We start from the raw sequence: 15,051 nt of genomic DNA, 5'->3' as shown, positions 1-15,051 counted from the left end.
TAATTGGCAGTTGGTCAGGAATCATGGTCAGGAAATAAACAAAATAAATTGTATTTTTACATTATTAGAAATATGACATTTTTAATGACAGTTTTATGTGATTCTGAGCAGTGGACAAAACAACTGTTACGATTGTGTGGAGAGACGGACCAAGGCGCAGCGTGCTCTGAGTTCCACATCTTTATTTTTGTGAAACTTACAAAACAAAAAGGAAACAAACAACAAACCGTAACATAAGCGGTGCAACATGCACTAACTCAAAATAAGATCCCACAAAGACCAGTGGGGAAATGGCTGCCTAAATATGATCCCCAATCAGAGACAACAATAAACAGCTGCCTCTGATTGGGAACCATACCAGGCCAATATAGACATAAAACAACCTAGATAACCCACCCTAGTCACACCCTGACCTAACCAACATAGAGAATAAAAGGCTCTCTATGGTCAGGGCGTGACAACAACCCAGATAACAATAAAAATGAAACATTTTCCCGGACTTCTTGATGTAGTAATGAAAAATATCTTCAGCTAGTTGTAATTTGATTGATCTGTCTTTACCTTAACAAGACTGCAAATAGACAATTATTGGCCAATACGATGTCCAATGGCAATGATGTCAAAAACAAGGAGAATGGTTTAACATACATAGAGGCCTATACCCAATAGAAGTGGGTACCTGAACTGTATGCAGTTACTAAAAGTATACTTATACAGGTTCAATCCAAAGTTAAGGAGACATGGAGACATCTATCAGATAAGATACTTTGAAATTAGCTGCTGTGCAGAGGGAAGAAAGCAAAAGGAATAAGCAAGAGATGAGAAGTAAAATGTAACATAAAAGTGAGGAAAAACGTAGGCCTACAAGGAATCAAGAGACAGATCAAATATAATCACTTTATGTTTTGCAGAAAGAACTTAAGGTGCTGCAAAACTATAGTAAACATATAACAGATGTACAGTAACAGCGATACTGATGCCGGTAAAAAGCTGTTAGTGGCTCTCTTGGTTTTAAGAGGTAAAGACCTGAAAACTGCACCCTTAAGGAAGTACTATTACATATTGATTATTCAATAGATGTGTACTTGATCCAAAGCAATTTCTTTCACCCTCTTGCGAGAGCTATACGCCCTACAATCCTTTCACTGACCAGCACAACTCTCTCAAGGTTATTCTGACTTGCCCATGTGAGCGAGCCAAACCAGACATCTAGACTAAATGTCAAGCTCAATAAAACATCTATAAAAAGGGGCCTCCTGAGTGGCGCAGTGGTCTAAGGCACTGAGATCCTGGTTCGAGTCCAGGCTCTGTCGCAGCCAGCCGCGACCGGGAGACCCATGGAGCGGCGCACAATTGGCCCGGCGTCATCCAGGTTAGGGGAGAGTTTGGCCAGCAGGGATGTTCTTGTCCCATCACGCACAAGCGACTCCTGTGGCGAGCCGGGCTCGATTCACGCTGACACGGTCGCCAGGTATACGGTGTTTCCTCCGACACATTGGTGGGGCTAGCTTCCGGGTTAAGTGGGCATTGTGTCAAGAAGCAGTGCGGCTTGGCTGGGTTGTGTTTCGGAGGACGCACGGCTCTCGACCTTCGCTTCTCCCGAGTCCGTACGGGAGTTGCAGCAATGGGACAAGACTGTAACAACCAATTGGATACCACGAAATTGGTAAAATTCAATTCAATTAAAACATCTATAAAAAGGACTGCAAATGTATTGATTCACATTCAACCTTCTTAGATATAGCAAATACAGTACGGATTGACATTTTTTACTACACTCGCCATCGTTTTTTATTGTGCCGAGGTACTGTTTGTATTCCTCCACCTCTTCTATGCTCTGGTCTCTGGAGCTGATGGTACCTTCCTAAAGTTTATGATGAGGTCTTTGGATGTTCACGGATGTTCTTCTTACACCAGAGGTCAAACTTTCCAGAATTGGATGTGTCAAGAATAAAAGCCCCAAGCAAGCAGTTAGCAGACCGGGGCAAGCAAGCTAGCAGTTAGCAGACCGGGGCAAGCAAGCTAGCAGTTAGCAGACCGGGGCAAGCAAGCTAGCAGTTAGCAGACCAGGGCTAGCAAGTTAGCAGAAAGGCCTTTGGGGGACGTCGCGATGGAGGTAAGTCTGTTTTTGCCTCTTCGTGCGGTGACGTCGATAGACCAGTCGTGGATTAGTTGGGTTCCAAGAGGCTCTAGGTAGCTAGCAGGCCGCGGTTAGCAGAATGGGCCTTCAGCGGTTGTCGCGCCTGAGGGGCCTGTTGGAATCCTCGGGCAGATTATGTCGTTATTCCAGTCGTAGAGGATCGGTGGGGTTCCGTGCCCTGTACCGGCAGTAGAAGGGGTCCGGATATTGTAGCCCAGGAGTGGGTTTCGGTGGTAGCACAGGAGCCCTGGCCGGGCTAGCTTCAGGCTAATTGGTGCTTGCTCCGGAATGGAAACGCTAGCCAGGAGTAGTCACCCGGGATTGCGGTTAGTTAGTTGGGAAGATCCAGATGAAAATGTTCAGAGTTTGCGGTAGGAATCCGGGGATATGGAGAGAGAGAAAAAATAGGTCCGTTGTGCTCTGGTTTGAATCACGTTGTTCGAACTGGCGAGAGCTTTTCGAGCTAAAGGTTAGCTGATGACCGCTAGCAATGGTTTGCTGACTGATAGCTGGTAGGTAGTTAGCTGGCTAGCTTCAGTTGAGGGATTCCAGATCCGAAGTAAATAGAAATAATTTAGGAAAAAAAACAGGTCCACGCCACATTGGGTGAGGCGGGTTGCAGGAGAGTATTTAGAAGTTGAGGTTTAGGAAAATATTTTTTAAAGATATGCGAAGAAAAAGATGTAAAAAGATATATACAAGGGACACGACAGGACAAAGACAAAGACGTCTGACTGCTACGCCATCTTGGATGCATAATTGAGTGTATGTAAACTTCTGACCCACTGGGAATGAGATGAAAGAAATAAAAGCTGAAATGTATTCTTCAAAGGGGGTGACACTCTAGACCCAAACTGCTACAGACCTATATCTATCCTACCCTGTCTTTCTAAGGTCTTCGAAAGCCAAGTTAACAAACAGATTACCGACCATTTCGAATCCCACCGTACCTTCTCTGCTATGCAATCTGGTTTCAGAGCTGGTCATGGGTGCACCTCAGCCACGCTCAAGGTCCTAAATGACATCATAACCGCCATCGATAAGAGACATTACTGTGCAGCCGTATTCATCGACCTGGCCAAGGCTTTCGACTCTGTCAATCACCACATTCTTATTGGCAGATTTGACAGCCTTGGTTTCTCAAATGATTGCCTCGCCTGGTTTACCAACTACTTCTCTGATAGAGTTCAGTGTGTCTAATCAGAGGGCCTGTTGTCCGGACCTCTGGCAGTCTCTATGGGGGTGCCACAGGGTTCAATTCTCGGGCCGACTCTCTTCTCTGTATACATCAATGATGTCGCTATTGCTGCTGGTGATTCTCTGATCCACCTCTACGCAGATGACACCATTCTGTATACTTCTGGCCCCTCTTTGGACACTGTGTTAACTAACCTCCAGATGAGCTTCAATGCCATACAACTCTCCTTCCGTGGCCTCCAACTGCTCTTAAACGCAAGTAAAACTAAATGCATGCTATTCAATCAATTACTGCCCGCACCTGCCCGCCCGTCCAGCATCACTACTCTGGACGGCTCTGACTTAGAATACGTGGACAACTAGAAATACGTAGGTGTCTGGTTAGACTGTAAACTCTCCTTCCAGACTCACATTAAGCATCTCCAATCCAAAATTAAATCTAAAATCGGCTTCCTATATCGCAACAAAGCATCCTTCACTCATGCTGCCAAACATACCCTCGTAAAACTGACCATCCTACCGATCCTCGACTTCGGTGATGTCATCTATAAAATAGCCTTCAACACTCTACTCAACAAATTGGATGCAGTCTATTACAGTGCCATCCGTTTTGTCACCAAAGCCCCATACACTACCCACCACTGTGACCTCTACACTCTCATTGGTTGGCCCTTGCTTCATACACGTCGCCAAACCCACTGGCTACAGGTTATCTACAAGTCTCTGCTAGGTAAAGCCCCACCAAATCTCAGCTCACTTGTCACCATAGCAGCACCCACTCGTAGCACGCATTCCAGCAGGTATATCTCACTGGTCACCCCCAAAGCCAATTCCTCCTTTGGTCGTCTTTCCTTACAGTTCTTTGCTGCCAATGACTGGAACGAACTGCAAAAATCTCTGAAGCTGGAGACTCATATCTCCCTCACTAGCTTTAAAACTTCTTTGAGATAGGGGGCGGTATTTTGACGTCCGGATGAAAAGCGTGCCCAAAGTAAACTGCCTGCTACTCAGGCCAAGAAGCTAGGATATGCATATAATTAGTAGATTTGGATAGAAAACACTCTAACGTTTCTAAAACCGTTAAAATAATGTCTGTGAGTATAACAGAACTGAAATGGCAGGCGAAACCCAGTTGACAAACCATCCCCCCCCAAAAGAAATTCATCCTACCACTGATTTCAATGGCTGGCACTTTTATAATAGAACGAAATCATTGCCGATTGCAGTTCCTAGGGCTTCCACTAGATGTCAACAGTCGTTAGAAAGAGTTTCAGGCTGGTTTTTTGAAAAATGAGCCAGAAATTGTAGTTTTTGTAGGTGGCTCCCATTTTGGCTTTAGTGTTTCCAAGCGCGTGACTGAGACCGTGTACTTTGGAATCTTTCTCCGATAAAGACAATAATGATTCTCCGTCTTAAATGTTATCATTTATTTGCGTATTAGGGTACCTAAGGATTGATAATAAACGTTGATTGACTTGTTTGGATAAGTTTATTGGTAACGTTTGAGATTCATTTTGTATGCATTTTGAAAGAGGGAAACCGAGTGGATTATTGACTGAAGGCCAGCTAAACTGAGTTTTTATGGACATAAACAAGGACTTTATCGAACAAAAGGAAAAATGTTAATGTAACTGAGACATTTTGGAGTGCCAACAGAAGAAGATCTTCAAAGGTAAGGCATATATTACAGTGGGGGAAAAAAGTATTTGATCCCCTGCTGATTTTGTACATTTGCCCACTGATAAAGAAATGATCAGTCTATAATTTTAATGGTAGGTTTATTTGAACATTGAGAGATAGAATAACAACAAAAACAGAGAAAAACGCATGTAAAAAATGTTATAAATTGATTTGCATTTTAATGAGGGAAATAAGTATTTGACCCCCTCTCAATCAGAAAGATTTCTGGCTCCCAGTTGTCTTTTATACAGGTAACGAGCTGAGATTAGGAGCACACTCTTAAAGGGAGTGCTCCTAACCGCAGCTTGTTACCTGTATAAAAGACACCTGTCCACAGAAGCAATCAATCAGATTCCAAACTCTCCACCATGGCCAAGACCAAAGAGCTCTCCAAGGATGTCAGGGACAAGATTGTAGACCTACACAAGGCTGGAATGGGCTACAAGACCATCGCCAAGCAGCTTGGTGAGAAGGTGACAACTTCTGGTGCGATTATTCGCAAATGGAAGAAACACAAAAGAACTGTCAATATCCCTCGGCCTGGGGCTCCATGCAAGATCTCACCTCGTGGGGTTGCAATGATCATGAGAACGGTGAGGAATCAGCCCAGAACTACACGGGAGGATCTTGTCAATGATCTCAAGGCAGCTGGGACCATAGTCACCAAGAAAACAATTGGTAACACATTACGCCGTGAAGGACTTAAATCCTGCAGCGCCCGCAAGGTCCCCCTGCTCAAGAATACATATACATGCCCGTCTGAAGTTTGCCAATGAACATCTGAATGATTCAGAGGACAACTGGGTGAAAGTGTTGTGGTCAGATGAGACCAAAATGGAGCTCTTTGGCATCAACTCAACTCGCCGTGTTTGGAGGAGGAGGAATGCTGCCTATGACCCCAAGAACACCATCTCCACCGTCAAACATGGTGGTGGAATCATTATGCTTTGGGGGTGTTTTTCTGGTAAGGGGACAGGACAACTTCAACGCATCATTTGACGGGGCCATGTACTGTCAAATCTTGGGTGAGAACCTCCTTCCCTCAGCCAGAGCATTGCAAATGGGTCGTGGATGGGTATTCCAGCATGACAATGACCCAAAACACACGGCCATGGCAACAAAGGAGTGGCTCAAGAAGATGCACATTAAGGTCCTGGAGTGGCCTAGCCAGTCTCCAGACCTTAATCCCATAGAAAATCTGTGGAGGGAGCTGAAGGTTCGAGTTGCCAAACGTCAGCCTCGAAACCTTAATGACTTGGAGAAGATCTGCAAAGAGGAGTGGGACAAAATCCCTCCTGAGATGTGTGCAAACCTGGTGGCCAACTACAAGAAACGTCTGACCTCTGTGATTACCAACAAGGGTTTTGCCACCAAGTACTAAGTCATGTTTTGCAGAGGGGTCAAATAATTATTTCCCTCATTAAAATGCAAATCATTTTATAACATTTTTGACATGCGTTTTTCTGGATTTTTTTGTTGTTATTCTGTCTCTCACTGTTCAAATAAACCTACCATTAAAATTATAGACTGATCATATCTTTGTAAGTGGGCAAACGTACAAAATCAGCAGGAGATCAAATACTTTTCCCCCCACTGTATATCGCTATTTCTGACTTTCGTGTCGCAACTCCCTGGTTGAAAATGATTTGTTATGCTGGACGCTGTCCTCAGATAATCGCATGGTTTGCTTTTGCCGTAAAGCCTTTTTGAAATCTGACACGGTGGCTGGATTAACAACAAGTTAAGCTTAATTTTGATGTATTGCACTTGTGATTTCATGAGAGTTTAATATTTATAGTAATTTAATTTGAATTTCACGCTCTGCAAGTTCACCGGATGTTGGCCAGGTGGGACGCTACTGTCCCACCTATCCCAAAGAACTTTTAAGCACCAGCTGTCAGAGCAGCTCACAGATCACTGCACCTGTATTTAAAAATTACTTTTGTCATGCACGAAGCAGATGTCCTAACCGACTTGCCAAAACTATAGTTTGTTAACAAGAAATTTGTGGAGTGGTTGAAAAACTAGTTTTAATGACTCCAACCTAAGTGTATGTAAACTTCCGACTTCCACTGTACATATTTACAACTATAACAATATGATGAATGTCCATCTAATGTCCATCTAAAGAAAAGCACTAAAGTAAAACTTTAAAAAATGTGTCAAAGAAATATTTTTTTGTCCTGAATGCAAAGCTGAATCCTGAATACACATCACTGAGTACCACTCTTCATATTTTAAGCATGGGGGTCTGTATCCTGTTATGGGTGTACTTGTGACCTGCAAGGACTAAGGACGTTTTTAGGCTAAAAAGAAACAGAATAGAGCTAAGCACAGGCAAAATTCACCTTTCAAAAATACACAGGATTTGCTTACCAAAACGACATTGAATGTTTCTGAGTGGCCTAGCTATAGTTTTGACTTAAATCAGATTAAAAATCTATGGCAAGGCTTGGAAATGGCTGTCTAGGAATGATCAACAACCAACTTCACAGAGCTTGAAGAGTTTTAAACAGAATAAATGGGGAAACACCTATCCAGGTGTGCTAAGCTCTTATCTCTTAGACACTTAATATATACTCAAAACACCAGCTTCGAAGGCATTATCAAATCAAATCAAATCAAAATGTATTTGTCACTTGCGCCGAATACAACAGGTGTAGACCTTACAGTGAAATGCTTGAGCCCCTAACCAACAATGCAGATTAAAAATACAAATAAGAATAAGAAATAAAAGTAACAAGTAATTAAAGAACAACAGTAAAATAACAATAGCGAGACTATATACAGGGGGGGTACCGGTACAGAGTGAATGTTGCTGGGGAACCGGTTAGTCGAGGTAATTGAGGTAATATGTATATAGGTAATGTTATTAAAGTGACTATGCATAGATGATAAAAACAGAGAGCAGCAGCGGTGTAAAATAGGGGGGGGGCAACGCAAATAGTCTGGGTAGCCATTTGATTAGATGTTCAGGAGTCTAATGGCTTGGGGGTATAAGCTGTTTAGAGGCCTCTTGGACCTAGACATGGCACTCCGGTAGCAGAGAGAACAGTCTATGACTAGGGTGGCTGGACTCTTTGACAATTTTTAGGGCCTTACTCTGACACCGCCTGGTATAGAGGTCCTGGGTGGCAGGAAGCTTGGCCCCAGTGATGTACTGGGCCATACGCACTCTGTAGTGCCTTGTGGTCGGAGGCCAAGCAGTTGCCATACCAGGCAGTGATGCAACCAGTCAGGATGCTCTTGATGGTGCAGCTGTAGAAACTTTTGAGGATCTGAGGACCCATGCCAAATCAGTCTACTGAGGGGGAATAGGTTTTGTTGTGCCCTCTTCACGACTGTCTTGGTGTGCTTGGACCATGATAGTTTGTTGGTGATGTGGATACCAAGGGACCTGAAGCTCTCAACCTGCTCTACTACAGCCCCGTCGATGAGAATGGAGACGTGCTTGGCCCTCTTTTTCCTGTAGTTCACAATACTCTCCTTTGTCTTGATCGCGTTGAGGGAGAGGTTGTAGTCCTGGCACCACATGGCCAGGTCTCTGACCTCCTCTCTATAGGTTGTCTTGTTGTTGTCGGTGATCAGGCCTACCACTGTTGTGTAATCGGCAAACTTAATGGTGTTTGAATCGTATCTGGCTGTGATATCATGAGTGAACAGGGAGTACAGGAGGGGACTGAGCACGCACCCCTGAGGGGCCCCTGTGTTGAGGATCAGCGTGGCGGATGTTTTGTTTCGTTACCCTCACCACCTGGGGGCGGCCCGTCAGGAAGTCCAGGATCCAGTTGCAGAGGATGGTGTTTAGTCCCAGGGTCCTTAGCTTATTGATGAGCTTTGAGGACACTATGGTGTTGAACGCTGAGTCATAGTCAATGAATAGCATTCTCACATAGGTGTTCCTTTTGTCCAGGTGGGAAAGGGCAGTGTGGAGGTCAATAGAGATTGCATCATCTGTGGATCTATTAGGGTGGTATGCAAGTTGGAGTGGGTCTAGGGTTTCTGGGGTAATGGTGTTGATGTGAGCCATGACCAGCCTTTCAAAGCACTTCATGGCTACAGACGTGAGTGCTACATGTCGGTAGTCATTTAGGCAGGTTACCTTAGTGTTCTTGGGCACAAGGACTATGGTGGTCTGCTTAAAACATGTTGGTATTATAGACTCGGACAGGGAGAGATTGAAAATGTCAGTGAAGACTCTTCCCAGTTGGTCAGCGCATGCTCACAGTACACGTCCTGGTAATCCATCTGGCTGTGCACAAAGTCTTCCGGAACAGCTGGTGCTTTCATGCATGTTTCAGTGTTATTTGCCTCGAAGCGAGCATAGAAATAGTTTAGCTCGTCTGGTAGGCTTGGGTCACTGGGCAGCTCCAGGCTCTGCTTCCCTTTGTAGTCTGTAATGGTTTGCAAGCCCTGCCACATCCAACGAGCACCAACGATATGATCTTATTCCTGTATTGACGCTTTGCCTGTTTGATGGTTCGTCGGAGGGCATAGCAGGATTTCTTATAAGCTTCCGGGTTAGAGTCCTGCTCCTTGAAAGTGGCAGCTCTAGCCTTTAGCTCAGTGCGGATGTTGCCTGTAATCCATGGCTTCTGGTTGGGGTATGTACGTACGGTCACTGTGGGGACGACGTCATCGAAGCCAATGACTGATGTGGTGTACTCCTCAATGCCATTGGAAGAATCCCGGAACATATTCCAGTCTGTGCTAGCTAAACAGTCCTGTAGCTTAGCATCTGCTTCATCTGACCACTTTTTATTGATCTCGTCACTGGCGCTTCCTGCTTTAATTTTTGCTTGTAATAAGGAATCAGGAGGATAGAATTATGGTCAGATTTGCCAAATGGAGGGCGAGGGAGAGCTTTGTATGCGGCTCTGTGTGTGGAGTAAAGGTGGTTCAGAGTTTTTTCCCCCCTGGTTGCACATTTAATATGCTGATAGAAATTTGTTAAGATGGATTTAAGTTTCCCTGCATTAATGTCCCCAGCCACTAGGAGCGATACCTCTGGCTGAGCGTTTTCCTGTTTGCCTATTGCGGAATACAGCTCATTGAGTGCAGTCTTAGTGCCAGCCTCGGTCTGTGGTGGTATGTAGACAGCTATGAAAAATACAGATGAAAACTCTCTAGGTAGATAGTGTGGTCTACAGCTTATCATGAGATACTCTAAATCAGGTGGGCAAAACCTCGAGACTAGATATTGTGCACCAGCTGTTATTTACAAAAATACATAGTACATTAATACTTTTATACAATGGGTTAGCGAAATGTTCAACTAATGATTGACATATTTTCATAAAAATCTTTATTTTGATAAATGTATTCGTACTATTTCATCCTTCCACCAGATATAGTCCTTACGCAAATCTACGGTTGCTACCCAAGCCGGCTGGTCGTTCGTTCTATCTGTTCGGTTGCCAGTGACGCCATCCAGTCGTTAAGTCTTTTTGTTCTGTATCTATGGAAGTGACCCAGTCGTTCGTTCTAAATGTCCTATTGCCATATTGGCTGGAAACGTTCTTATCCTTTGCTTGCTAGCTATCCAACTATGGCTAATTTATAGTCACGTCAAACAGTGCAGCCGGATTAACAGCAAAGTAATTGCATTTGCATTTGTGTTTTCTAGTGACATTAATTTGCATGCATTCATAAAAATGTGCTCTCGTCAGGACACTGTTCAGAGGAACTAGCCAACAACACAACTAACACAATCACTTCAAATGGAAGTTGGAAAAACTGCAAACTAGTTGCATTTAGTTTGGTTTTGCCTGTTTTCTATTGACATTTCTTTGTATATGTCCATAAAAATTATGCTGATTAATGATTTCGACTGGCTGAGAAAAGCTGCCTGCCTGTCTCTTGTCCCGACTCCCACCTTGTCGGATAGACAGACAGCAAGGTTTATACAAATCTCCGCTGTTGAAACCCAAATGCTAGTCTAAAAGAAATGGGAGATAATGTCTAGATGCTTTTTATAGAGGAGATGGACATTGCCTGGCTGGGCTGATGAGACAGTGGATTGTGCAGTGAGATGGAACAAAGTAAATAGGCATTTCAATGTCATAGCTTTAGCTGGTGGTGACTTGTTGAATAGGCACCGGCTGGAATGCGGTTTTAACCAATGAGCATCCAGGATTAGACCCACCCGTTGTACAAAAGCAAATAAACAACTATTGCACTGCACTTGACATTGCACAGCCACCCTGATTCTGATTGTAGATACTGCAATATTGCAGATATTACCAGATTGTTATATCAATGAGACTAACCTAGATAATAAAATATATGTGCATAAACCCTGTTCACAAAATAAGTGTGTAAACTGTGTTTATCCTCCATTACATCACAGTCTCTGACTGCACACCATGCCATACTGTAAAGATGAATATTCAAAAAAATTGGATTTGTGGTATATACATGTTTAATAGTGTACAATGTAATGCTAGCAAAGATTATTCACTTCTTACCATATCTTGTGTGTGGTCATGCTTGCTGTCCCTGACAGAAATTCACCCAATGCAAGAGGCTGGACCTGCATCTGTGAGTCACATGCAGGAGAGAGTGATGATACATACAAATAAGGTAAATACCACACAGTAACTGTCTGCATCCAAACAGAACACTTATGTCATCCTGTTATTTGTAAGTAAGCCACTTTCCAACAGTCAGGAACACTAAAGGGAAAGCAAACATATACCAAATTAAAGTTCATAATTCATAAAATAAAGCTTCATACTCGTCGCCAATCCCACTGGCTCCAGGTCATCTACAAGACCCTGCTAGGTAAAGTCCCGCCTTATCTCTGCTCGCTGGTCACCATAGCTGCACCCACCCGTAGCACGCATTCCAGCAGGTATATCTCACTTGTCACCCCCAAAGCCAATTCCTCCTTTGGCCGCCTCTCCTTGCAGTTCTCTGCTGCCAATGACTGGAACGAACTACAAAAATCTCTGAAACTGGAAACCCTTATCTCCCTCACTAGCTTTAAGCACCAATTGTCAAAGCAGCTCACAGATCACTGCACCTGTACATAGTCCATCTATAAATAGCCCAAACAACTACCTCTTCCCCTACTGTATTTATTTATTTATTTATTTTGCTCCTTGCACCCCAGTATTTCTACTTTGCACACTCATCTACTGTCAAATCTACCATTCCAGTGTTTTAATTGCTATACTGTATTTACTTCGCCACCATGGCCTATTTATTGCCTTTACCTCCCTTATCTCACCTTATTTGCTCACATTGTATATAGACTCATTTTTCTACTGTATTATTGACTGTATGTTTGTTTTACTCCATGTGTAACTCTGTGTTGTTATATGTGTCAAACTGCTTTGCTTTATCTTGGCCAGGTCGCAGTTGTAAATGAGAACTTGTTCTCAACTTGCCTACCTGGTTAAATAAAGGTGAAATAAAAATAAAATAAAAAACATTCTGTGTAGGTTGCATGCTATCCTCTCTAATAAACAAATACAGGGTGATTGATATAATTCTGCACAACTGTCTAATATTAAATATCTGCAAATATCAGTGGGACAGAGTAAACAACTAGCCTGTCAATGAACAAATGCAGCTTGTGGCCGTCGTGGTTGCACAATTACTATAGAGAAAACCGTTCAAAAGTTATGAGGCACAACGTTTTTTTCTTTCTATCTCGGATTGGCAGGACGCATTTTACATTCATAAACCATGTCATGGGCCATTCTAAAACTACTCGCGAGTCGCTAAACTTAAACAACCTTGTTCAGTCATGTTAAAGCATTAGCTAGTTAATAACCTGGTAACTTTACCAGTAGTACTGCATGCAAATATTTTGTGGAACAAAAATAAAAGAGATAGCTTCTTCAGGACATATGCTTCAAAAGTAGCAAGGATTCATAATGTAGGCTATATTCTCAATATCAACAATCCCTGTATTTTGTCATTGCTGAAGGTTCTTATCATAAAAGAAATACCTTGAATACTTCTCATTGTGCTCCTACAGTACATGTCTCTGTGTGCTCCTACATTTTTTAACTCCTCGTAAAAAACGTCAACATAGAGACACTATGACACTATGACTTGCTCTCTGTGTCCTTACTCAAGTCATGCTTATGACTTCGCAATTGTCATCAGCTGACATGAGTTGAGTTCTCTATGACCTTCCAGTCAGAACAGGTGCTAATTATAGGCCAGTCTTTAAATTACATAGGAGGGTCAGGTTACACGTTTCAACAGCAGAACAGTGGTAAGGTGTCCAGCCATCACTTCTTCTGTCTGACAGACAGTGCTCATAACACAAGCAGACTGGACAGCTGAGAATGAGGACCTATAAAGAAAGGTTGAGCCTAGAATAGACTGTTCAAGTGAATAGAAGTAATCATTTGTTTAGATGTAGTTTAACATCAGCTAACTAGCTACGGATGCAGTCAAATATACTGCTCAAAAAAATAAAGCGAACACTTAAACAACACATCCTAGATCTGAATGAAAGCAATAATCTATTTAAATACTTTTTTCTTTACATAGTTGAATGTGCTGACAACAAAATCACACAAAAATAATCAATGGAAATCCAATTTATCAACCCATGGAGGTCTGGATTTGGAGTCACACTCAAAATTAAAGTGGAAAACCACACTACAGGCTGATCCAACTTTGATGTAATGTACTTAAAACAAGTCAAAATGAGGCTCAGTAGGGTGTGTGGCCTCCATGTGCCTGTATGACCTCCCTACAACGCCTGGGCATGCTCCTGATGAGGTGGCGGATGGTCTCCTGAGGGATCTCCTCCCAGACCTGGACTAAAGCAACCGCCAACTCCTGGACAGTCTGTGGTGCAACGTGGCGTTGGTGGATGGAGCGAGACATGATGTCCCAGATGTGCTCAATTGGATTCAGGTCTGGGGAACGAGCGGGCCAGTCCAAAGCATCAATGCCTTCCTCTTGCAGGAACTGCTGACACACTCCAGCCACATGAGGTCTAGCATTGTCTTGCATTAGGAGGAACCCAGGGCCAACCGCACCAGCATATGGTCTCACAAGGGGTCTGAGGATCTCATCTTGGTACCTAATGGCAGTCAGGCTACCTCTGGCGAACACATGGAGGGCTGTGCGGCCCCCCAAAGAAATGCCACCCCACACCATGACTGACCCACTGCCAAACCGGTCATGCTGGAGGATGTTGCAGGCAGCAGAATGTTCTCCACGGCGTCTCCAGACTCTGTCATGTCTGTCACGTGCTCAGTGTGAACCTGCTTTCATCTGTGAAGAGCACAGGGCGCCAGTGGCGAATTTGCCAATCTTGGTGTTCTCTGGCAAATGTCAAACGTCCTGCACGGTGTTGGGCTGTAAGCACAACCCCCACCTGTGGACGGCGGGCCCTCATACCACCCTCATGGAGTCTGTTTCTGACCGTTTGAGCAGACACATGCACATTTGTGGCCTGCTGGAGGTCATTTTGCAGGGCTCTGGCAGTGCTCCTCCTGCTCCTCCTTGCACAAAGGCAGAGGTAACAGTCCTGCTGCTGGGTTGTTGCCCTCCTACAGCCTCCTACTGTTGCCCTCCTACAGCTGTCTAGGTGGCTGGTCTCAGATGATCCCACATGTGAGGAACCCGGATGTGGAGGTCCTGGGCTGGCAGGGTTACACGTGGTCTGCGGATTTTAGTCTGGCTGGACGTACTGGCAAATTCTATAAATTGAGGTGGCTTATGGTAGAGAAATTAAAATTCTCTGCCAACAGCTCTGGTGGACATTCCTGCAGTCAGCATGGCAATTGCACACTCCCTCAAAACTTGAGACATCTGTGGCATTGTGTTGTGTGAGTGGCCTTTTATCGTCCCCCAGCACAAGGTACACCTGTGTAACGATCATGCGGTTTAGTCATCTTCTTGATATGCCACACCTGTCTGGTCAATGGATTATCTTGGCAAAGGAGAAATGCAGGGATGTAAACAAATAAGCTTGTGCGTAATGAAAATGTATGAGATCATTTATTTCAGCTCATGAAACATGGGACCAACGATGTTGCGTTTATATCTTTGTTCAGTAT

Source organism: Salmo salar, chromosome ssa29, assembly GCF_905237065.1.
Source record: "Salmo salar chromosome ssa29, Ssal_v3.1, whole genome shotgun sequence".
Taxonomy (NCBI): domain Eukaryota; kingdom Metazoa; phylum Chordata; class Actinopteri; order Salmoniformes; family Salmonidae; genus Salmo; species Salmo salar.
Note: the sequence above shows the minus strand (reverse complement) of the source record.